The sequence below is a fragment of the Daphnia pulicaria genome, unplaced genomic scaffold, assembly GCF_021234035.1.
Source record: "Daphnia pulicaria isolate SC F1-1A unplaced genomic scaffold, SC_F0-13Bv2 h1tg000068l, whole genome shotgun sequence".
Lineage (NCBI taxonomy): Eukaryota > Metazoa > Arthropoda > Branchiopoda > Diplostraca > Daphniidae > Daphnia > Daphnia pulicaria.
The window spans coordinates 343472-364286 of record NW_025804788.1 but is presented as its reverse complement, the minus strand read 5'-3'; the positions used below and the strand labels follow the sequence as shown (position 1 = coordinate 364286).

Below are 20815 nucleotides of genomic sequence, written 5' to 3'. Positions count from 1 at the left end.
GTCCAAATTCAATGAACAAACATTTCTGTCACTTTGAAGTGATTTTCTATTCATCCATTGGGACTGGGAGGGTAAATTTTCATTTTTGAATGTCAACGGCCATATCACGTAGAACGCACCTGGTCTCGTCAGCTCCCAGAAGTTAAGTTACGTCGAGTCCCGTTAGTACTTGGAAGGGTGACCGCTTGGGAATACGGGATGTCGTTGGCGATGGATAGTTTGTTTTCAATAACAAATTTCTTGACATTTTTTTTTCAATCACGATGGTTACCAGTCCAATTTCGTAGATGAAACATTTCAATGCCTTAGAGATAGGTTCAATTCATCTATAAGAATGATTCTGGATCAATTCCATTGAGAGTTTGTCAAATTTTATCGCGTTATTAATCGTGATGGTTACCAGTCCAAATTCGTAGATCAAAAATTTCAATGACTTAGGGATAGGTTCAATTCATCTATAGGAATGATTCTGGATGAATTTCATTGCGAGTTTTTCAAAGTTGATCGCGCTTTTTATTCGCGATGGTTACCAGTCCAAATTCAATGAACAAACATTTCTGTCACTTTGAAGTGATTTTCTATTCATCCATTGGGAATGGGAGGGTAAATTTTCATTTTTGAATGTCAACGGCCATATCACGTAGAACGCACCTGGTCTCGTCAGCTCCCAGAAGTTAAGTTACGTCGAGTCCCGTTAGTACTTGGAAGGGTGACCGCTTGGGAATACGGGATGTCGTTGGCGATGAATAGTTTAATTTCAATAAAAAATTTCTTGAAATTTTTTTTCAATAACGATGGTTACCAGTCCAATTTCGTAGATGAAACATTTCAATGCCTTAGAGATAGGTTCAATTCATCTATAAGAATGATTCTGGATCAATTCCATTGAGAGTTTGTCAAATTTTATCGCGTTTTTTAATCGTGATGGTTACCAGTCCAAATTCGTAGATCAAAAATTTCAATGACATAGGGATAGGTTCAATTCATCTATAGGAATGATTCTGGATGAATTTCATTGCGAGTTTTTCAAAGTTGATCGCGCTTTTTATTCGCGATGGTTACCAGTCCAAATTCAATGAACAAACATTTCTGTCACTTTGAAGTGATTTTCTATTCATCCATTGGGACTGGGAGGGTAAATTTTCATTTTTGAATGTCAACGGCCATATCACGTAGAACGCACCTGGTCTCGTCAGCTCCCAGAAGTTAAGTTACGTCGAGTTCCGTTAGTACTTGGAAGGGTGACCGCTTGGGAATACGGGATGTCGTTGGCGATGGATAGTTTGTTTTCAATAACAAATTTCTTGACATTTTTTTCAATCACGATGGTTACCAGTCCAATTTCGTAGATGAAACATTTCAATGGCTTAGAGATAGGTTCAATTCATCTATAAGAATGATTCTGGATCAATTCCATTGAGAGTTTGTCAAATTTTATCGCGTTATTAATCGTGATGGTTACCAGTCCAAATTCGTAGATCAAAAATTTCAATGACATAGGGATAGGTTCAATTCATCTATAGGAATGATTCTGGATGAATTTCATTGCGAGTTTTTCAAAGTTGATCGCGCTTTTTATTCGCGATGGTTACCAGTCCAAATTCAATGAACAAACATTTCTGTCACTTTGAAGTGATTTTCTATTCATCCATTGGGACTGGGAGGGTAAATTTTCATTTTTGAATGTCAACGGCCATATCACGTAGAACGCACCTGGTCTCGTCAGCTCCCAGAAGTTAAGTTACGTCGAGTTCCGTTAGTACTTGGAAGGGTGACCGCTTGGGAATACGGGATGTCGTTGGCGATGGATAGTTTGTTTTCAATAACAAATTTCTTGACATTTTTTTCAATCACGATGGTTACCAGTCCAATTTCGTAGATGAAACATTTCAATGCCTTAGAGATAGGTTCAATTCATCTATAAGAATGATTCTGGATCAATTCCATTGAGAGTTTGTCAAATTTTATCGCGTTATTAATCGTGATGGTTACCAGTCCAAATTCGTAGATCAAAAATTTCAATGACATAGGGATAGGTTCAATTCATCTATAGGAATGATTCTGGATGAATTTCATTGCGAGTTTTTCAAAGTTGATCGCGCTTTTTATTCGCGATGGTTACCAGTCCAAATTCAATGAACAAACATTTCTGTCACTTTGAAGTGATTTTCTATTCATCCATTGGGACTGGGAGGGTAAATTTTCATTTTTGAATGTCAACGGCCATATCACGTAGAACGCACCTGGTCTCGTCAGCTCCCAGAAGTTAAGTTACGTCGAGTTCCGTTAGTACTTGGAAGGGTGACCGCTTGGGAATACGGGATGTCGTTGGCGATGGATAGTTTGTTTTCAATAACAAATTTCTTGACATTTTTTTCAATCACGATGGTTACCAGTCCAATTTCGTAGATGAAACATTTCAATGCCTTAGAGATAGGTTCAATTCATCTATAAGAATGATTCTGGATCAATTCCATTGAGAGTTTGTCAAATTTTATCGCGTTATTAATCGTGATGGTTACCAGTCCAAATTCGTAGATCAAAAATTTCAATGACATAGGGATAGGTTCAATTCATCTATAGGAATGATTCTGGATGAATTTCATTGCGAGTTTTTCAAAGTTGATCGCGCTTTTTATTCGCGATGGTTACCAGTCCAAATTCAATGAACAAACATTTCTGTCACTTTGAAGTGATTTTCTATTCATCCATTGGGACTGGGAGGGTAAATTTTCATTTTTGAATGTCAACGGCCATATCACGTAGAACGCACCTGGTCTCGTCAGCTCCCAGAAGTTAAGTTACGTCGAGTTCCGTTAGTACTTGGAAGGGTGACCGCTTGGGAATACGGGATGTCGTTGGCGATGGATAGTTTGTTTTCAATAACAAATTTCTTGACATTTTTTTCAATCACGATGGTTACCAGTCCAATTTCGTAGATGAAACATTTCAATGCCTTAGAGATAGGTTCAATTCATCTATAAGAATGATTCTGGATCAATTCCATTGAGAGTTTGTCAAATTTTATCGCGTTATTAATCGTGATGGTTACCAGTCCAAATTCGTAGATCAAAAATTTCAATGACATAGGGATAGGTTCAATTCATCTATAGGAATGATTCTGGATGAATTTCATTGCGAGATTTTCAAAGTTGATCGCGCTTTTTATTCGCGATGGTTACCAGTCCAAATTCAATGAACAAACATTTCTGTCACTTTGAAGTGATTTTCTATTCATCCATTGGGACTGGGAGGGTAAATTTTCATTTTTGAATGTCAACGGCCATATCACGTAGAACGCACCTGGTCTCGTCAGCTCCCAGAAGTTAAGTTACGTCGAGTCCCGTTAGTACTTGGAAGGGTGACAGCTTGGGAATACGGGATGTCGTTGGCGATGGATAGTTTGTTTTCAATAACAAATTTCTTGACATTTTTTTTTCAATCACGATGGTTACCAGTCCAATTTCGTAGATGAAACATTTCAATGCCTTAGAGATAGGTTCAATTCATCTATAAGAATGATTCTGGATCAATTCCATTGAGAGTTTGTCAAATTTTATCGCGTTATTAATCGTGATGGTTACCAGTCCAAATTCGTAGATCAAAAATTTCAATGACTTAGGGATAGGTTCAATTCATCTATAGGAATGATTCTGGATGAATTTCATTGCGAGTTTTTCAAAGTTGATCGCGCTTTTTATTCGCGATGGTTACCAGTCCAAATTCAATGAACAAACATTTCTGTCACTTTGAAGTGATTTTCTATTCATCCATTGGGAATGGGAGGGTAAATTTTCATTTTTGAATGTCAACGGCCATATCACGTAGAACGCACCTGGTCTCGTCAGCTCCCAGAAGTTAAGTTACGTCGAGTCCCGTTAGTACTTGGAAGGGTGACCGCTTGGGAATACGGGATGTCGTTGGCGATGAATAGTTTAATTTCAATAAAAAATTTCTTGAAATTTTTTTTCAATAACGATGGTTACCAGTCCAATTTCGTAGATGAAACATTTCAATGCCTTAGAGATAGGTTCAATTCATCTATAAGAATGATTCTGGATCAATTCCATTGAGAGTTTGTCAAATTTTATCGCGTTTTTTAATCGTGATGGTTACCAGTCCAAATTCGTAGATCAAAAATTTCAATGACATAGGGATAGGTTCAATTCATCTATAGGAATGATTCTGGATGAATTTCATTGCGAGTTTTTCAAAGTTGATCGCGCTTTTTATTCGCGATGGTTACCAGTCCAAATTCAATGAACAAACATTTCTGTCACTTTGAAGTGATTTTCTATTCATCCATTGGGACTGGGAGGGTAAATTTTCATTTTTGAATGTCAACGGCCATATCACGTAGAACGCACCTGGTCTCGTCAGCTCCCAGAAGTTAAGTTACGTCGAGTTCCGTTAGTACTTGGAAGGGTGACCGCTTGGGAATACGGGATGTCGTTGGCGATGGATAGTTTGTTTTCAATAACAAATTTCTTGACATTTTTTTCAATCACGATGGTTACCAGTCCAATTTCGTAGATGAAACATTTCAATGCCTTAGAGATAGGTTCAATTCATCTATAAGAATGATTCTGGATCAATTCCATTGAGAGTTTGTCAAATTTTATCGCGTTATTAATCGTGATGGTTACCAGTCCAAATTCGTAGATCAAAAATTTCAATGACATAGGGATAGGTTCAATTCATCTATAGGAATGATTCTGGATGAATTTCATTGCGAGTTTTTCAAAGTTGATCGCGCTTTTTATTCGCGATGGTTACCAGTCCAAATTCAATGAACAAACATTTCTGTCACTTTGAAGTGATTTTCTATTCATCCATTGGGACTGGGAGGGTAAATTTTCATTTTTGAATGTCAACGGCCATATCACGTAGAACGCACCTGGTCTCGTCAGCTCCCAGAAGTTAAGTTACGTCGAGTCCCGTTAGTACTTGGAAGGGTGACCGCTTGGGAATACGGGATGTCGTTGGCGATGAATAGTTTGTTTTCAATAAAAAATTTCTTGAAATTTTTTTCAATAACGATGGTTACCAGTCCAATTTCGTAGATGAAACATTTCAATGCCTTAGAGATAGGTTCAATGCATCTATAAGAATGATTCTGGATCAATTCCATTGAGATTTTGTCAAATTTTATCGCGTTTTTTAATCGCAATGGTTACCAGTCCAAATTCGTAGATCAAAAATTTCAATGACATAGGGATAGGTTCAATTCATCTATAGGAATGATTCTGGATGAATTTCATTGCGAGTTTTTCAAAGTTGATCGCGCTTTTTATTTGCGATGGTTACCAGTCCAAATTCAATGAACAAACATTTCTGTCACTTTGAAGTGATTTTCTATTCATCCATTGGGACTGGGAGGGTAAATTTTCATTTTTGAATGTCAACGGCCATATCACGTAGAACGCACCTGGTCTCGTCAGCTCCCAGAAGTTAAGTTACGTCGAGTCCCGTTAGTACTTGGAAGGGTGACAGCTTGGGAATACGGGATGTCGTTGGCGATGGATAGTTTGTTTTCAATAACAAATTTCTTGACATTTTTTTTTCAATCACGATGGTTACCAGTCCAATTTCGTAGATGAAACATTTCAATGCCTTAGAGATAGGTTCAATTCATCTATAAGAATGATTCTGGATCAATTCCATTGAGAGTTTGTCAAATTTTATCGCGTTATTAATCGTGATGGTTACCAGTCCAAATTCGTAGATCAAAAATTTCAATGACTTAGGGATAGGTTCAATTCATCTATAGGAATGATTCTGGATGAATTTCATTGCGAGTTTTTCAAAGTTGATCGCGCTTTTTATTCGCGATGGTTACCAGTCCAAATTCAATGAACAAACATTTCTGTCACTTTGAAGTGATTTTCTATTCATCCATTGGGAATGGGAGGGTAAATTTTCATTTTTGAATGTCAACGGCCATATCACGTAGAACGCACCTGGTCTCGTCAGCTCCCAGAAGTTAAGTTACGTCGAGTCCCGTTAGTACTTGGAAGGGTGACCGCTTGGGAATACGGGATGTCGTTGGCGATGAATAGTTTAATTTCAATAAAAAATTTCTTGAAATTTTTTTTCAATAACGATGGTTACCAGTCCAATTTCGTAGATGAAACATTTCAATGCCTTAGAGATAGGTTCAATTCATCTATAAGAATGATTCTGGATCAATTCCATTGAGAGTTTGTCAAATTTTATCGCGTTTTTTAATCGTGATGGTTACCAGTCCAAATTCGTAGATCAAAAATTTCAATGACATAGGGATAGGTTCAATTCATCTATAGGAATGATTCTGGATGAATTTCATTGCGAGTTTTTCAAAGTTGATCGCGCTTTTTATTCGCGATGGTTACCAGTCCAAATTCAATGAACAAACATTTCTGTCACTTTGAAGTGATTTTCTATTCATCCATTGGGACTGGGAGGGTAAATTTTCATTTTTGAATGTCAACGGCCATATCACGTAGAACGCACCTGGTCTCGTCAGCTCCCAGAAGTTAAGTTACGTCGAGTTCCGTTAGTACTTGGAAGGGTGACCGCTTGGGAATACGGGATGTCGTTGGCGATGGATAGTTTGTTTTCAATAACAAATTTCTTGACATTTTTTTCAATCACGATGGTTACCAGTCCAATTTCGTAGATGAAACATTTCAATGCCTTAGAGATAGGTTCAATTCATCTATAAGAATGATTCTGGATCAATTCCATTGAGAGTTTGTCAAATTTTATCGCGTTATTAATCGTGATGGTTACCAGTCCAAATTCGTAGATCAAAAATTTCAATGACATAGGGATAGGTTCAATTCATCTATAGGAATGATTCTGGATGAATTTCATTGCGAGATTTTCAAAGTTGATCGCGCTTTTTATTCGCGATGGTTACCAGTCCAAATTCAATGAACAAACATTTCTGTCACTTTGAAGTGATTTTCTATTCATCCATTGGGAATGGGATGGTAAATTTTCATTTTTGAATGTCAACGGCCATATCACGTAGAACGCACCTGGTCTCGTCAGCTCCCAGAAGTTAAGTTACGTCGAGTCCCGTTAGTACTTGGAAGGGTGACCGCTTGGGAATACGGGATGTCGTTGGCGATGAATAGTTTAATTTCAATAAAAAATTTCTTGAAATTTTTTTTCAATAACGATGGTTACCAGTCCAATTTCGTAGATGAAACATTTCAATGCCTTAGAGATAGGTTCAATTCATCTATAAGAATGATTCTGGATCAATTCCATTGAGAGTTTGTCAAATTTTATCGCGTTTTTTAATCGTGATGGTTACCAGTCCAAATTCGTAGATCAAAAATTTCAATGACATAGGGATAGGTTCAATTCATCTATAGGAATGATTCTGGATGAATTTCATTGCGAGTTTTTCAAAGTTGATCGCGCTTTTTATTCGCGATGGTTACCAGTCCAAATTCAATGAACAAACATTTCTGTCACTTTGAAGTGATTTTCTATTCATCCATTGGGACTGGGAGGGTAAATTTTCATTTTTGAATGTCAACGGCCATATCACGTAGAACGCACCTGGTCTCGTCAGCTCCCAGAAGTTAAGTTACGTCGAGTTCCGTTAGTACTTGGAAGGGTGACCGCTTGGGAATACGGGATGTCGTTGGCGATGGATAGTTTGTTTTCAATAACAAATTTCTTGACATTTTTTTCAATCACGATGGTTACCAGTCCAATTTCGTAGATGAAACATTTCAATGCCTTAGAGATAGGTTCAATTCATCTATAAGAATGATTCTGGATCAATTCCATTGAGAGTTTGTCAAATTTTATCGCGTTATTAATCGTGATGGTTACCAGTCCAAATTCGTAGATCAAAAATTTCAATGACATAGGGATAGGTTCAATTCATCTATAGGAATGATTCTGGATGAATTTCATTGCGAGATTTTCAAAGTTGATCGCGCTTTTTATTCGCGATGGTTACCAGTCCAAATTCAATGAACAAACATTTCTGTCACTTTGAAGTGATTTTCTATTCATCCATTGGGAATGGGATGGTAAATTTTCATTTTTGAATGTCAACGGCCATATCACGTAGAACGCACCTGGTCTCGTCAGCTCCCAGAAGTTAAGTTACGTCGAGTCCCGTTAGTACTTGGAAGGGTGACCGCTTGGGAATACGGGATGTCGTTGGCGATGAATAGTTTAATTTCAATAAAAAATTTCTTGAAATTTTTTTTCAATAACGATGGTTACCAGTCCAATTTCGTAGATGAAACATTTCAATGCCTTAGAGATAGGTTCAATTCATCTATAAGAATGATTCTGGATCAATTCCATTGAGAGTTTGTCAAATTTTATCGCGTTTTTTAATCGTGATGGTTACCAGTCCAAATTCGTAGATCAAAAATTTCAATGACATAGGGATAGGTTCAATTCATCTATAGGAATGATTCTGGATGAATTTCATTGCGAGTTTTTCAAAGTTGATCGCGCTTTTTATTCGCGATGGTTACCAGTCCAAATTCAATGAACAAACATTTCTGTCACTTTGAAGTGATTTTCTATTCATCCATTGGGACTGGGAGGGTAAATTTTCATTTTTGAATGTCAACGGCCATATCACGTAGAACGCACCTGGTCTCGTCAGCTCCCAGAAGTTAAGTTACGTCGAGTCCCGTTAGTACTTGGAAGGGTGACAGCTTGGGAATACGGGATGTCGTTGGCGATGGATAGTTTGTTTTCAATAACAAATTTCTTGACATTTTTTTTTCAATCACGATGGTTACCAGTCCAATTTCGTAGATGAAACATTTCAATGCCTTAGAGATAGGTTCAATTCATCTATAAGAATGATTCTGGATCAATTCCATTGAGAGTTTGTCAAATTTTATCGCGTTATTAATCGTGATGGTTACCAGTCCAAATTCGTAGATCAAAAATTTCAATGACTTAGGGATAGGTTCAATTCATCTATAGGAATGATTCTGGATGAATTTCATTGCGAGTTTTTCAAAGTTGATCGCGCTTTTTATTCGCGATGGTTACCAGTCCAAATTCAATGAACAAACATTTCTGTCACTTTGAAGTGATTTTCTATTCATCCATTGGGACTGGGAGGGTAAATTTTCATTTTTGAATGTCAACGGCCATATCACGTAGAACGCACCTGGTCTCGTCAGCTCCCAGAAGTTAAGTTACGTCGAGTCCCGTTAGTACTTGGAAGGGTGACAGCTTGGGAATACGGGATGTCGTTGGCGATGGATAGTTTGTTTTCAATAACAAATTTCTTGACATTTTTTTTTCAATCACGATGGTTACCAGTCCAATTTCGTAGATGAAACATTTCAATGCCTTAGAGATAGGTTCAATTCATCTATAAGAATGATTCTGGATCAATTCCATTGAGAGTTTGTCAAATTTTATCGCGTTATTAATCGTGATGGTTACCAGTCCAAATTCGTAGATCAAAAATTTCAATGACTTAGGGATAGGTTCAATTCATCTATAGGAATGATTCTGGATGAATTTCATTGCGAGTTTTTCAAAGTTGATCGCGCTTTTTATTCGCGATGGTTACCAGTCCAAATTCAATGAACAAACATTTCTGTCACTTTGAAGTGATTTTCTATTCATCCATTGGGAATGGGAGGGTAAATTTTCATTTTTGAATGTCAACGGCCATATCACGTAGAACGCACCTGGTCTCGTCAGCTCCCAGAAGTTAAGTTACGTCGAGTCCCGTTAGTACTTGGAAGGGTGACCGCTTGGGAATACGGGATGTCGTTGGCGATGAATAGTTTAATTTCAATAAAAAATTTCTTGAAATTTTTTTTCAATAACGATGGTTACCAGTCCAATTTCGTAGATGAAACATTTCAATGCCTTAGAGATAGGTTCAATTCATCTATAAGAATGATTCTGGATCAATTCCATTGAGAGTTTGTCAAATTTTATCGCGTTTTTTAATCGTGATGGTTACCAGTCCAAATTCGTAGATCAAAAATTTCAATGACATAGGGATAGGTTCAATTCATCTATAGGAATGATTCTGGATGAATTTCATTGCGAGTTTTTCAAAGTTGATCGCGCTTTTTATTCGCGATGGTTACCAGTCCAAATTCAATGAACAAACATTTCTGTCACTTTGAAGTGATTTTCTATTCATCCATTGGGACTGGGAGGGTAAATTTTCATTTTTGAATGTCAACGGCCATATCACGTAGAACGCACCTGGTCTCGTCAGCTCCCAGAAGTTAAGTTACGTCGAGTCCCGTTAGTACTTGGAAGGGTGACCGCTTGGGAATACGGGATGTCGTTGGCGATGAATAGTTTAATTTCAATAAAAAATTTCTTGAAATTTTTTTTCAATAACGATGGTTACCAGTCCAATTTCGTAGATGAAACATTTCAATGCCTTAGAGATAGGTTCAATTCATCTATAAGAATGATTCTGGATCAATTCCATTGAGAGTTTGTCAAATTTTATCGCGTTATTAATCGTGATGGTTACCAGTCCAAATTCGTAGATCAAAAATTTCAATGACATAGGGATAGGTTCAATTCATCTATAGGAATGATTCTGGATGAATTTCATTGCGAGTTTTTCAAAGTTGATCGCGCTTTTTATTCGCGATGGTTACCAGTCCAAATTCAATGAACAAACATTTCTGTCACTTTGAAGTGATTTTCTATTCATCCATTGGGACTGGGAGGGTAAATTTTCATTTTTGAATGTCAACGGCCATATCACGTAGAACGCACCTGGTCTCGTCAGCTCCCAGAAGTTAAGTTACGTCGAGTTCCGTTAGTACTTGGAAGGGTGACCGCTTGGGAATACGGGATGTCGTTGGCGATGGATAGTTTGTTTTCAATAACAAATTTCTTTACATTTTTTTCAATCACGATGGTTACCAGTCCAATTTCGTAGATGAAACATTTCAATGCCTTAGAGATAGGTTCAATTCATCTATAAGAATGATTCTGGATCAATTCCATTGAGAGTTTGTCAAATTTTATCGCGTTATTAATCGTGATGGTTACCAGTCCAAATTCGTAGATCAAAAATTTCAATGACATAGGGATAGGTTCAATTCATCTATAGGAATGATTCTGGATGAATTTCATTGCGAGTTTTTCAAAGTTGATCGCGCTTTTTATTCGCGATGGTTACCAGTCCAAATTCAATGAACAAACATTTCTGTCACTTTGAAGTGATTTTCTATTCATCCATTGGGACTGGGAGGGTAAATTTTCATTTTTGAATGTCAACGGCCATATCACGTAGAACGCACCTGGTCTCGTCAGCTCCCAGAAGTTAAGTTACGTCGAGTCCCGTTAGTACTTGGAAGGGTGACCGCTTGGGAATACGGGATGTCGTTGGCGATGAATAGTTTAATTTCAATAAAAAATTTCTTCAAGCGATGAATAGCTTGTTTTCAATAAAAAATTTCTTGAAATTTTTTTTCAATAACGATGGTTACGTTTTTGTCCAATTTCGTAGATGAAACATTTCAATGCCTTAGAGATAGGTTCAATTCATCTATAAGAATGATTCTGGATCAATTCCATTGAGAGTTTGTCAAATTTTATCGCGTTATTAATCGTGATGGTTACCAGTCCAAATTCGTAGATCAAAAATTTCAATGACATAGGGATAGGTTCAATTCATCTATAGGAATGATTCTGGATGAATTTCATTGCGAGATTTTCAAAGTTGATCGCGCTTTTTATTCGCGATGGTTACCAGTCCAAATTCAATGAACAAACATTTCTGTCACTTTGAAGTGATTTTCTATTCATCCATTGGGACTGGGAGGGTAAATTTTCATTTTTGAATGTCAACGGCCATATCACGTAGAACGCACCTGGTCTCGTCAGCTCCCAGAAGTTAAGTTACGTCGAGTCCCGTTAGTACTTGGAAGGGTGACCGCTTGGGAATACGGGATGTCGTTGGCGATGGATAGTTTGTTTTCAATAACAAATTTCTTGACATTTTTTTTTCAATCACGATGGTTACCAGTCCAATTTCGTAGATGAAACATTTCAATGCCTTAGAGATAGGTTCAATTCATCTATAAGAATGATTCTGGATCAATTCCATTGAGAGTTTGTCAAATTTTATCGCGTTATTAATCGTGATGGTTACCAGTCCAAATTCGTAGATCAAAAATTTCAATGACTTAGGGATAGGTTCAATTCATCTATAGGAATGATTCTGGATGAATTTCATTGCGAGTTTTTCAAAGTTGATCGCGCTTTTTATTCGCGATGGTTACCAGTCCAAATTCAATGAACAAACATTTCTGTCACTTTGAAGTGATTTTCTATTCATCCATTGGGACTGGGAGGGTAAATTTTCATTTTTGAATGTCAACGGCCATATCACGTAGAACGCACCTGGTCTCGTCAGCTCCCAGAAGTTAAGTTACGTCGAGTCCCGTTAGTACTTGGAAGGGTGACCGCTTGGGAATACGGGATGTCGTTGGCGATGAATAGTTTAATTTCAATAAAAAATTTCTTCAAGCGATGAATAGCTTGTTTTCAATAAAAAATTTCTTGAAATTTTTTTTCAATAACGATGGTTACGTTTTTGTCCAATTTCGTAGATGAAACATTTCAATGCCTTAGAGATAGGTTCAATTCATCTATAAGAATGATTCTGGATCAATTCCATTGAGAGTTTGTCAAATTTTATCGCGTTATTAATCGTGATGGTTACCAGTCCAAATTCGTAGATCAAAAATTTCAATGACATAGGGATAGGTTCAATTCATCTATAGGAATGATTCTGGATGAATTTCATTGCGAGATTTTCAAAGTTGATCGCGCTTTTTATTCGCGATGGTTACCAGTCCAAATTCAATGAACAAACATTTCTGTCACTTTGAAGTGATTTTCTATTCATCCATTGGGACTGGGAGGGTAAATTTTCATTTTTGAATGTCAACGGCCATATCACGTAGAACGCACCTGGTCTCGTCAGCTCCCAGAAGTTAAGTTACGACGAGTCCCGTTAGTACTTGGAAGGGTGACCGCTTGGGAATACGGGATGTCGTTGGCGATGGATAGTTTGTTTTCAATAACAAATTTCTTGACATTTTTTTTTCAATCACGATGGTTACCAGTCCAATTTCGTAGATGAAACATTTCAATGCCTTAGAGATAGGTTCAATTCATCTATAAGAATGATTCTGGATCAATTCCATTGAGAGTTTGTCAAATTTTATCGCGTTATTAATCGTGATGGTTACCAGTCCAAATTCGTAGATCAAAAATTTCAATGACATAGGGATAGGTTCAATTCATCTATAGGAATGATTCTGGATGAATTTCATTGCGAGTTTTTCAAAGTTGATCGCGCTTTTTATTCGCGATGGTTACCAGTCCAAATTCAATGAACAAACATTTCTGTCACTTTGAAGTGATTTTCTATTCATCCATTGGGACTGGGAGGGTAAATTTTCATTTTTGAATGTCAACGGCCATATCACGTAGAACGCACCTGGTCTCGTCAGCTCCCAGAAGTTAAGTTACGTCGAGTTCCGTTAGTACTTGGAAGGGTGACCGCTTGGGAATACGGGATGTCGTTGGCGATGGATAGTTTGTTTTCAATAACAAATTTCTTTACATTTTTTTCAATCACGATGGTTACCAGTCCAATTTCGTAGATGAAACATTTCAATGCCTTAGAGATAGGTTCAATTCATCTATAAGAATGATTCTGGATCAATTCCATTGAGAGTTTGTCAAATTTTATCGCGTTATTAATCGTGATGGTTACCAGTCCAAATTCGTAGATCAAAAATTTCAATGACATAGGGATAGGTTCAATTCATCTATAGGAATGATTCTGGATGAATTTCATTGCGAGTTTTTCAAAGTTGATCGCGCTTTTTATTCGCGATGGTTACCAGTCCAAATTCAATGAACAAACATTTCTGTCACTTTGAAGTGATTTTCTATTCATCCATTGGGACTGGGAGGGTAAATTTTCATTTTTGAATGTCAACGGCCATATCACGTAGAACGCACCTGGTCTCGTCAGCTCCCAGAAGTTAAGTTACGTCGAGTTCCGTTAGTACTTGGAAGGGTGACCGCTTGGGAATACGGGATGTCGTTGGCGATGGATAGTTTGTTTTCAATAACAAATTTCTTGACATTTTTTTCAATCACGATGGTTACCAGTCCAATTTCGTAGATGAAACATTTCAATGCCTTAGAGATAGGTTCAATTCATCTATAAGAATGATTCTGGATCAATTCCATTGAGAGTTTGTCAAATTTTATCGCGTTATTAATCGTGATGGTTACCAGTCCAAATTCGTAGATCAAAAATTTCAATGACATAGGGATAGGTTCAATTCATCTATAGGAATGATTCTGGATGAATTTCATTGCGAGTTTTTCAAAGTTGATCGCGCTTTTTATTCGCGATGGTTACCAGTCCAAATTCAATGAACAAACATTTCTGTCACTTTGAAGTGATTTTCTATTCATCCATTGGGACTGGGAGGGTAAATTTTCATTTTTGAATGTCAACGGCCATATCACGTAGAACGCACCTGGTCTCGTCAGCTCCCAGAAGTTAAGTTACGTCGAGTTCCGTTAGTACTTGGAAGGGTGACCGCTTGGGAATACGGGATGTCGTTGGCGATGGATAGTTTGTTTTCAATAACAAATTTCTTGACATTTTTTTCAATCACGATGGTTACCAGTCCAATTTCGTAGATGAAACATTTCAATGCCTTAGAGATAGGTTCAATTCATCTATAAGAATGATTCTGGATCAATTCCATTGAGAGTTTGTCAAATTTTATCGCGTTATTAATCGTGATGGTTACCAGTCCAAATTCGTAGATCAAAAATTTCAATGACATAGGGATAGGTTCAATTCATCTATAGGAATGATTCTGGATGAATTTCATTGCGAGTTTTTCAAAGTTGATCGCGCTTTTTATTCGCGATGGTTACCAGTCCAAATTCAATGAACAAACATTTCTGTCACTTTGAAGTGATTTTCTATTCATCCATTGGGACTGGGAGGGTAAATTTTCATTTTTGAATGTCAACGGCCATATCACGTAGAACGCACCTGGTCTCGTCAGCTCCCAGAAGTTAAGTTACGTCGAGTTCCGTTAGTACTTGGAAGGGTGACCGCTTGGGAATACGGGATGTCGTTGGCGATGGATAGTTTGTTTTCAATAACAAATTTCTTGACATTTTTTTCAATCACGATGGTTACCAGTCCAATTTCGTAGATGAAACATTTCAATGCCTTAGAGATAGGTTCAATTCATCTATAAGAATGATTCTGGATCAATTCCATTGAGAGTTTGTCAAATTTTATCGCGTTATTAATCGTGATGGTTACCAGTCCAAATTCGTAGATCAAAAATTTCAATGACTTAGGGATAGGTTCAATTCATCTATAGGAATGATTCTGGATGAATTTCATTGCGAGTTTTTCAAAGTTGATCGCGCTTTTTATTCGCGATGGTTACCAGTCCAAATTCAATGAACAAACATTTCTGTCACTTTGAAGTGATTTTCTATTCATCCATTGGGAATGGGAGGGTAAATTTTCATTTTTGAATGTCAACGGCCATATCACGTAGAACGCACCTGGTCTCGTCAGCTCCCAGAAGTTAAGTTACGTCGAGTCCCGTTAGTACTTGGAAGGGTGACCGCTTGGGAATACGGGATGTCGTTGGCGATGAATAGTTTAATTTCAATAAAAAATTTCTTGAAATTTTTTTTCAATAACGATGGTTACCAGTCCAATTTCGTAGATGAAACATTTCAATGCCTTAGAGATAGGTTCAATTCATCTATAAGAATGATTCTGGATCAATTCCATTGAGAGTTTGTCAAATTTTATCGCGTTTTTTAATCGTGATGGTTACCAGTCCAAATTCGTAGATCAAAAATTTCAATGACATAGGGATAGGTTCAATTCATCTATAGGAATGATTCTGGATGAATTTCATTGCGAGTTTTTCAAAGTTGATCGCGCTTTTTATTCGCGATGGTTACCAGTCCAAATTCAATGAACAAACATTTCTGTCACTTTGAAGTGATTTTCTATTCATCCATTGGGACTGGGAGGGTAAATTTTCATTTTTGAATGTCAACGGCCATATCACGTAGAACGCACCTGGTCTCGTCAGCTCCCAGAAGTTAAGTTACGTCGAGTTCCGTTAGTACTTGGAAGGGTGACCGCTTGGGAATACGGGATGTCGTTGGCGATGGATAGTTTGTTTTCAATAACAAATTTCTTGACATTTTTTTCAATCACGATGGTTACCAGTCCAATTTCGTAGATGAAACATTTCAATGCCTTAGAGATAGGTTCAATTCATCTATAAGAATGATTCTGGATCAATTCCATTGAGAGTTTGTCAAATTTTATCGCGTTATTAATCGTGATGGTTACCAGTCCAAATTCGTAGATCAAAAATTTCAATGACATAGGGATAGGTTCAATTCATCTATAGGAATGATTCTGGATGAATTTCATTGCGAGTTTTTCAAAGTTGATCGCGCTTTTTATTCGCGATGGTTACCAGTCCAAATTCAATGAACAAACATTTCTGTCACTTTGAAGTGATTTTCTATTCATCCATTGGGACTGGGAGGGTAAATTTTCATTTTTGAATGTCAACGGCCATATCACGTAGAACGCACCTGGTCTCGTCAGCTCCCAGAAGTTAAGTTACGTCGAGTTCCGTTAGTACTTGGAAGGGTGACCGCTTGGGAATACGGGATGTCGTTGGCGATGGATAGTTTGTTTTCAATAACAAATTTCTTGACATTTTTTTCAATCACGATGGTTACCAGTCCAATTTCGTAGATGAAACATTTCAATGCCTTAGAGATAGGTTCAATTCATCTATAAGAATGATTCTGGATCAATTCCATTGAGAGTTTGTCAAATTTTATCGCGTTATTAATCGTGATGGTTACCAGTCCAAATTCGTAGATCAAAAATTTCAATGACATAGGGATAGGTTCAATTCATCTATAGGAATGATTCTGGATGAATTTCATTGCGAGTTTTTCAAAGTTGATCGCGCTTTTTATTCGCGATGGTTACCAGTCCAAATTCAATGAACAAACATTTCTGTCACTTTGAAGTGATTTTCTATTCATCCATTGGGACTGGGAGGGTAAATTTTCATTTTTGAATGTCAACGGCCATATCACGTAGAACGCACCTGGTCTCGTCAGCTCCCAGAAGTTAAGTTACGTCGAGTTCCGTTAGTACTTGGAAGGGTGACCGCTTGGGAATACGGGATGTCGTTGGCGATGGATAGTTTGTTTTCAATAACAAATTTCTTGACATTTTTTTCAATCACGATGGTTACCAGTCCAATTTCGTAGATGAAACATTTCAATGCCTTAGAGATAGGTTCAATTCATCTATAAGAATGATTCTGGATCAATTCCATTGAGAGTTTGTCAAATTTTATCGCGTTATTAATCGTGATGGTTACCAGTCCAAATTCGTAGATCAAAAATTTCAATGACATAGGGATAGGTTCAATTCATCTATAGGAATGATTCTGGATGAATTTCATTGCGAGATTTTCAAAGTTGATCGCGCTTTTTATTCGCGATGGTTACCAGTCCAAATTCAATGAACAAACATTTCTGTCACTTTGAAGTGATTTTCTATTCATCCATTGGGACTGGGAGGGTAAATTTTCATTTTTGAATGTCAACGGCCATATCACGTAGAACGCACCTGGTCTCGTCAGCTCCCAGAAGTTAAGTTACGTCGAGTCCCGTTAGTACTTGGAAGGGTGACAGCTTGGGAATACGGGATGTCGTTGGCGATGGATAGTTTGTTTTCAATAACAAATTTCTTGACATTTTTTTTTCAATCACGATGGTTACCAGTCCAATTTCGTAGATGAAACATTTCAATGCCTTAGAGATAGGTTCAATTCATCTATAAGAATGATTCTGGATCAATTCCATTGAGAGTTTGTCAAATTTTATCGCGTTATTAATCGTGATGGTTACCAGTCCAAATTCGTAGATCAAAAATTTCAATGACTTAGGGATAGGTTCAATTCATCTATAGGAATGATTCTGGATGAATTTCATTGCGAGTTTTTCAAAGTTGATCGCGCTTTTTATTCGCGATGGTTACCAGTCCAAATTCAATGAACAAACATTTCTGTCACTTTGAAGTGATTTTCTATTCATCCATTGGGAATGGGAGGGTAAATTTTCATTTTTGAATGTCAACGGCCATATCACGTAGAACGCACCTGGTCTCGTCAGCTCCCAGAAGTTAAGTTACGTCGAGTCCCGTTAGTACTTGGAAGGGTGACCGCTTGGGAATACGGGATGTCGTTGGCGATGAATAGTTTAATTTCAATAAAAAATTTCTTGAAATTTTTTTTCAATAACGATGGTTACCAGTCCAATTTCGTAGATGAAACATTTCAATGCCTTAGAGATAGGTTCAATTCATCTATAAGAATGATTCTGGATCAATTCCATTGAGAGTTTGTCAAATTTTATCGCGTTTTTTAATCGTGATGGTTACCAGTCCAAATTCGTAGATCAAAAATTTCAATGACATAGGGATAGGTTCAATTCATCTATAGGAATGATTCTGGATGAATTTCATTGCGAGTTTTTCAAAGTTGATCGCGCTTTTTATTCGCGATGGTTACCAGTCCAAATTCAATGAACAAACATTTCTGTCACTTTGAAGTGATTTTCTATTCATCCATTGGGACTGGGAGGGTAAATTTTCATTTTTGAATGTCAACGGCCATATCACGTAGAACGCACCTGGTCTCGTCAGCTCCCAGAAGTTAAGTTACGTCGAGTTCCGTTAGTACTTGGAAGGGTGACCGCTTGGGAATACGGGATGTCGTTGGCGATGGATAGTTTGTTTTCAATAACAAATTTCTTGACATTTTTTTCAATCACGATGGTTACCAGTCCAATTTCGTAGATGAAACATTTCAATGCCTTAGAGATAGGTTCAATTCATCTATAAGAATGATTCTGGATCAATTCCATTGAGAGTTTGTCAAATTTTATCGCGTTATTAATCGTGATGGTTACCAGTCCAAATTCGTAGATCAAAAATTTCAATGACATAGGGATAGGTTCAATTCATCTATAGGAATGATTCTGGATGAATTTCATTGCGAGTTTTTCAAAGTTGATCGCGCTTTTTATTCGCGATGGTTACCAGTCCAAATTCAATGAACAAACATTTCTGTCACTTTGAAGTGATTTTCTATTCATCCATTGGGAATGGGAGGGTAAATTTTCATTTTTGAATGTCAACGGCCATATCACGTAGAACGCACCTGGTCTCGTCAGCTCCCAGAAGTTAAGTTACGTCGAGTCCCGTTAGTACTTGGAAGGGTGACCGCTTGGGAATACGGGATGTCGTTGGCGATGAATAGTTTAATTTCAATAAAAAATTTCTTGAAATTTTTTTTCAATAACGATGGTTACCAGTCCAATTTCGTAGATGAAACATTTCAATGCCTTAGAGATAGGTTCAATTCATCTATAAGAATGATTCTGGATCAATTCCATTGAGAGTTTGTCAAATTTTATCGCGTTTTTTAATCGTGATGGTTACCAGTCCAAATTCGTAGATCAAAAATTTCAATGACATAGGGATAGGTTCAATTCATCTATAGGAATGATTCTGGATGAATTTCATTGCGAGTTTTTCAAAGTTGATCGCGCTTTTTATTCGCGATGGTTACCAGTCCAAATTCAATGAACAAACATTTCTGTCACTTTGAAGTGATTTTCTATTCATCCATTGGGACTGGGAGGGTAAATTTTCATTTTTGAATGTCAACGGCCATATCACGTAGAACGCACCTGGTCTCGTCAGCTCCCAGAAGTTAAGTTACGTCGAGTTCCGTTAGTACTTGGAAGGGTGACCGCTTGGGAATACGGGATGTCGTTGGCGATGGATAGTTTGTTTTCAATAACAAATTTCTTGACATTTTTTTCAATCACGATGGTTACCAGTCCAATTTCGTAGATGAAACATTTCAATGCCTTAGAGATAGGTTCAATTCATCTATAAGAATGATTCTGGATCAATTCCATTGAGAGTTTGTCAAATTTTATCGCGTTATTAATCGTGATGGTTACCAGTCCAAATTCGTAGATCAAAAATTTCAATGACATAGGGATAGGTTCAATTCATCTATAGGAATGATTCTGGATGAATTTCATTGCGAGTTTTTCAAAGTTGATCGCGCTTTTTATTCGCGATGGTTACCAGTCCAAATTCAATGAACAAACATTTCTGTCACTTTGAAGTGATTTTCTATTCATCCATTGGGACTGGGAGGGTAAATTTTCATTTTTGAATGTCAACGGCCATATCACGTAGAACGCACCTGGTCTCGTCAGCTCCCAGAAGTTAAGTTACGTCGAGTCCCGTTAGTACTTGGAAGGGTGACCGCTTGGGAATACGGGATGTCGTTGGCGATGAATAGTTTGTTTTCAATAAAAAATTTCTTGAAATTTTTTTCAATAACGATGGTTACCAGTCCAATTTCGTAGATGAAACATTTCAATGCCTTAGAGATAGGTTCAATGCATCTATAAGAATGATTCTGGATCAATTCCATTGAGATTTTGTCAAATTTTATCGCGTTTTTTAATCGCAATGGTTACCAGTCCAAATTCGTAGATCAAAAATTTCAATGACATAGGGATAGGTTCAATTCATCTATAGGAATGATTCTGGATGAATTTCATTGCGAGTTTTTCAAAGTTGATCGCGCTTTTTATTTGCGATGGTTACCAGTCCAAATTCAATGAACAAACA

The 20815-nt window shown here is 37.3% G+C and overlaps 39 pseudogenes; all 39 read left to right on the top strand.

The window, feature by feature from the left end:
- The first annotated feature begins 91 nt into the window (after window positions 1–91).
- Window positions 92–210, top strand: LOC124318611 (annotated as a pseudogene).
- Window positions 211–623: 413 nt separating this feature from the next.
- LOC124318610 lies at window positions 624–742 on the top strand (annotated as a pseudogene).
- Window positions 743–1155: 413 nt separating this feature from the next.
- LOC124318088 lies at window positions 1156–1274 on the top strand (annotated as a pseudogene).
- A 411-nt stretch (window positions 1275–1685) lies between these two features.
- LOC124318086 lies at window positions 1686–1804 on the top strand (annotated as a pseudogene).
- Window positions 1805–2215: 411 nt separating this feature from the next.
- Window positions 2216–2334, top strand: LOC124318085 (annotated as a pseudogene).
- Window positions 2335–2745: 411 nt separating this feature from the next.
- LOC124318084 lies at window positions 2746–2864 on the top strand (annotated as a pseudogene).
- Window positions 2865–3275: 411 nt separating this feature from the next.
- Window positions 3276–3394, top strand: LOC124318212 (annotated as a pseudogene).
- Window positions 3395–3807: 413 nt separating this feature from the next.
- Window positions 3808–3926, top strand: LOC124318609 (annotated as a pseudogene).
- Window positions 3927–4339: 413 nt separating this feature from the next.
- On the top strand, window positions 4340–4458 carry LOC124318083 (annotated as a pseudogene).
- Window positions 4459–4869: 411 nt separating this feature from the next.
- On the top strand, window positions 4870–4988 carry LOC124318608 (annotated as a pseudogene).
- A 412-nt stretch (window positions 4989–5400) lies between these two features.
- Window positions 5401–5519, top strand: LOC124318211 (annotated as a pseudogene).
- A 413-nt stretch (window positions 5520–5932) lies between these two features.
- On the top strand, window positions 5933–6051 carry LOC124318607 (annotated as a pseudogene).
- Window positions 6052–6464: 413 nt separating this feature from the next.
- LOC124318082 lies at window positions 6465–6583 on the top strand (annotated as a pseudogene).
- A 411-nt stretch (window positions 6584–6994) lies between these two features.
- LOC124318604 lies at window positions 6995–7113 on the top strand (annotated as a pseudogene).
- A 413-nt stretch (window positions 7114–7526) lies between these two features.
- LOC124318081 lies at window positions 7527–7645 on the top strand (annotated as a pseudogene).
- A 411-nt stretch (window positions 7646–8056) lies between these two features.
- Window positions 8057–8175, top strand: LOC124318603 (annotated as a pseudogene).
- Window positions 8176–8588: 413 nt separating this feature from the next.
- On the top strand, window positions 8589–8707 carry LOC124318210 (annotated as a pseudogene).
- A 413-nt stretch (window positions 8708–9120) lies between these two features.
- LOC124318209 lies at window positions 9121–9239 on the top strand (annotated as a pseudogene).
- A 413-nt stretch (window positions 9240–9652) lies between these two features.
- LOC124318602 lies at window positions 9653–9771 on the top strand (annotated as a pseudogene).
- Window positions 9772–10184: 413 nt separating this feature from the next.
- Window positions 10185–10303, top strand: LOC124318601 (annotated as a pseudogene).
- A 412-nt stretch (window positions 10304–10715) lies between these two features.
- On the top strand, window positions 10716–10834 carry LOC124318080 (annotated as a pseudogene).
- A 411-nt stretch (window positions 10835–11245) lies between these two features.
- On the top strand, window positions 11246–11364 carry LOC124318600 (annotated as a pseudogene).
- A 454-nt stretch (window positions 11365–11818) lies between these two features.
- Window positions 11819–11937, top strand: LOC124318599 (annotated as a pseudogene).
- A 413-nt stretch (window positions 11938–12350) lies between these two features.
- LOC124318598 lies at window positions 12351–12469 on the top strand (annotated as a pseudogene).
- Window positions 12470–12923: 454 nt separating this feature from the next.
- On the top strand, window positions 12924–13042 carry LOC124318725 (annotated as a pseudogene).
- A 413-nt stretch (window positions 13043–13455) lies between these two features.
- On the top strand, window positions 13456–13574 carry LOC124318079 (annotated as a pseudogene).
- Window positions 13575–13985: 411 nt separating this feature from the next.
- Window positions 13986–14104, top strand: LOC124318077 (annotated as a pseudogene).
- A 411-nt stretch (window positions 14105–14515) lies between these two features.
- On the top strand, window positions 14516–14634 carry LOC124318076 (annotated as a pseudogene).
- A 411-nt stretch (window positions 14635–15045) lies between these two features.
- Window positions 15046–15164, top strand: LOC124318075 (annotated as a pseudogene).
- Window positions 15165–15575: 411 nt separating this feature from the next.
- LOC124318597 lies at window positions 15576–15694 on the top strand (annotated as a pseudogene).
- Window positions 15695–16107: 413 nt separating this feature from the next.
- LOC124318074 lies at window positions 16108–16226 on the top strand (annotated as a pseudogene).
- A 411-nt stretch (window positions 16227–16637) lies between these two features.
- Window positions 16638–16756, top strand: LOC124318073 (annotated as a pseudogene).
- A 411-nt stretch (window positions 16757–17167) lies between these two features.
- On the top strand, window positions 17168–17286 carry LOC124318072 (annotated as a pseudogene).
- Window positions 17287–17697: 411 nt separating this feature from the next.
- On the top strand, window positions 17698–17816 carry LOC124318208 (annotated as a pseudogene).
- A 413-nt stretch (window positions 17817–18229) lies between these two features.
- On the top strand, window positions 18230–18348 carry LOC124318596 (annotated as a pseudogene).
- A 413-nt stretch (window positions 18349–18761) lies between these two features.
- On the top strand, window positions 18762–18880 carry LOC124318070 (annotated as a pseudogene).
- A 411-nt stretch (window positions 18881–19291) lies between these two features.
- On the top strand, window positions 19292–19410 carry LOC124318595 (annotated as a pseudogene).
- Window positions 19411–19823: 413 nt separating this feature from the next.
- LOC124318069 lies at window positions 19824–19942 on the top strand (annotated as a pseudogene).
- Window positions 19943–20353: 411 nt separating this feature from the next.
- Window positions 20354–20472, top strand: LOC124318593 (annotated as a pseudogene).
- The last annotated feature ends 343 nt before the right edge of the window (window positions 20473–20815 follow it).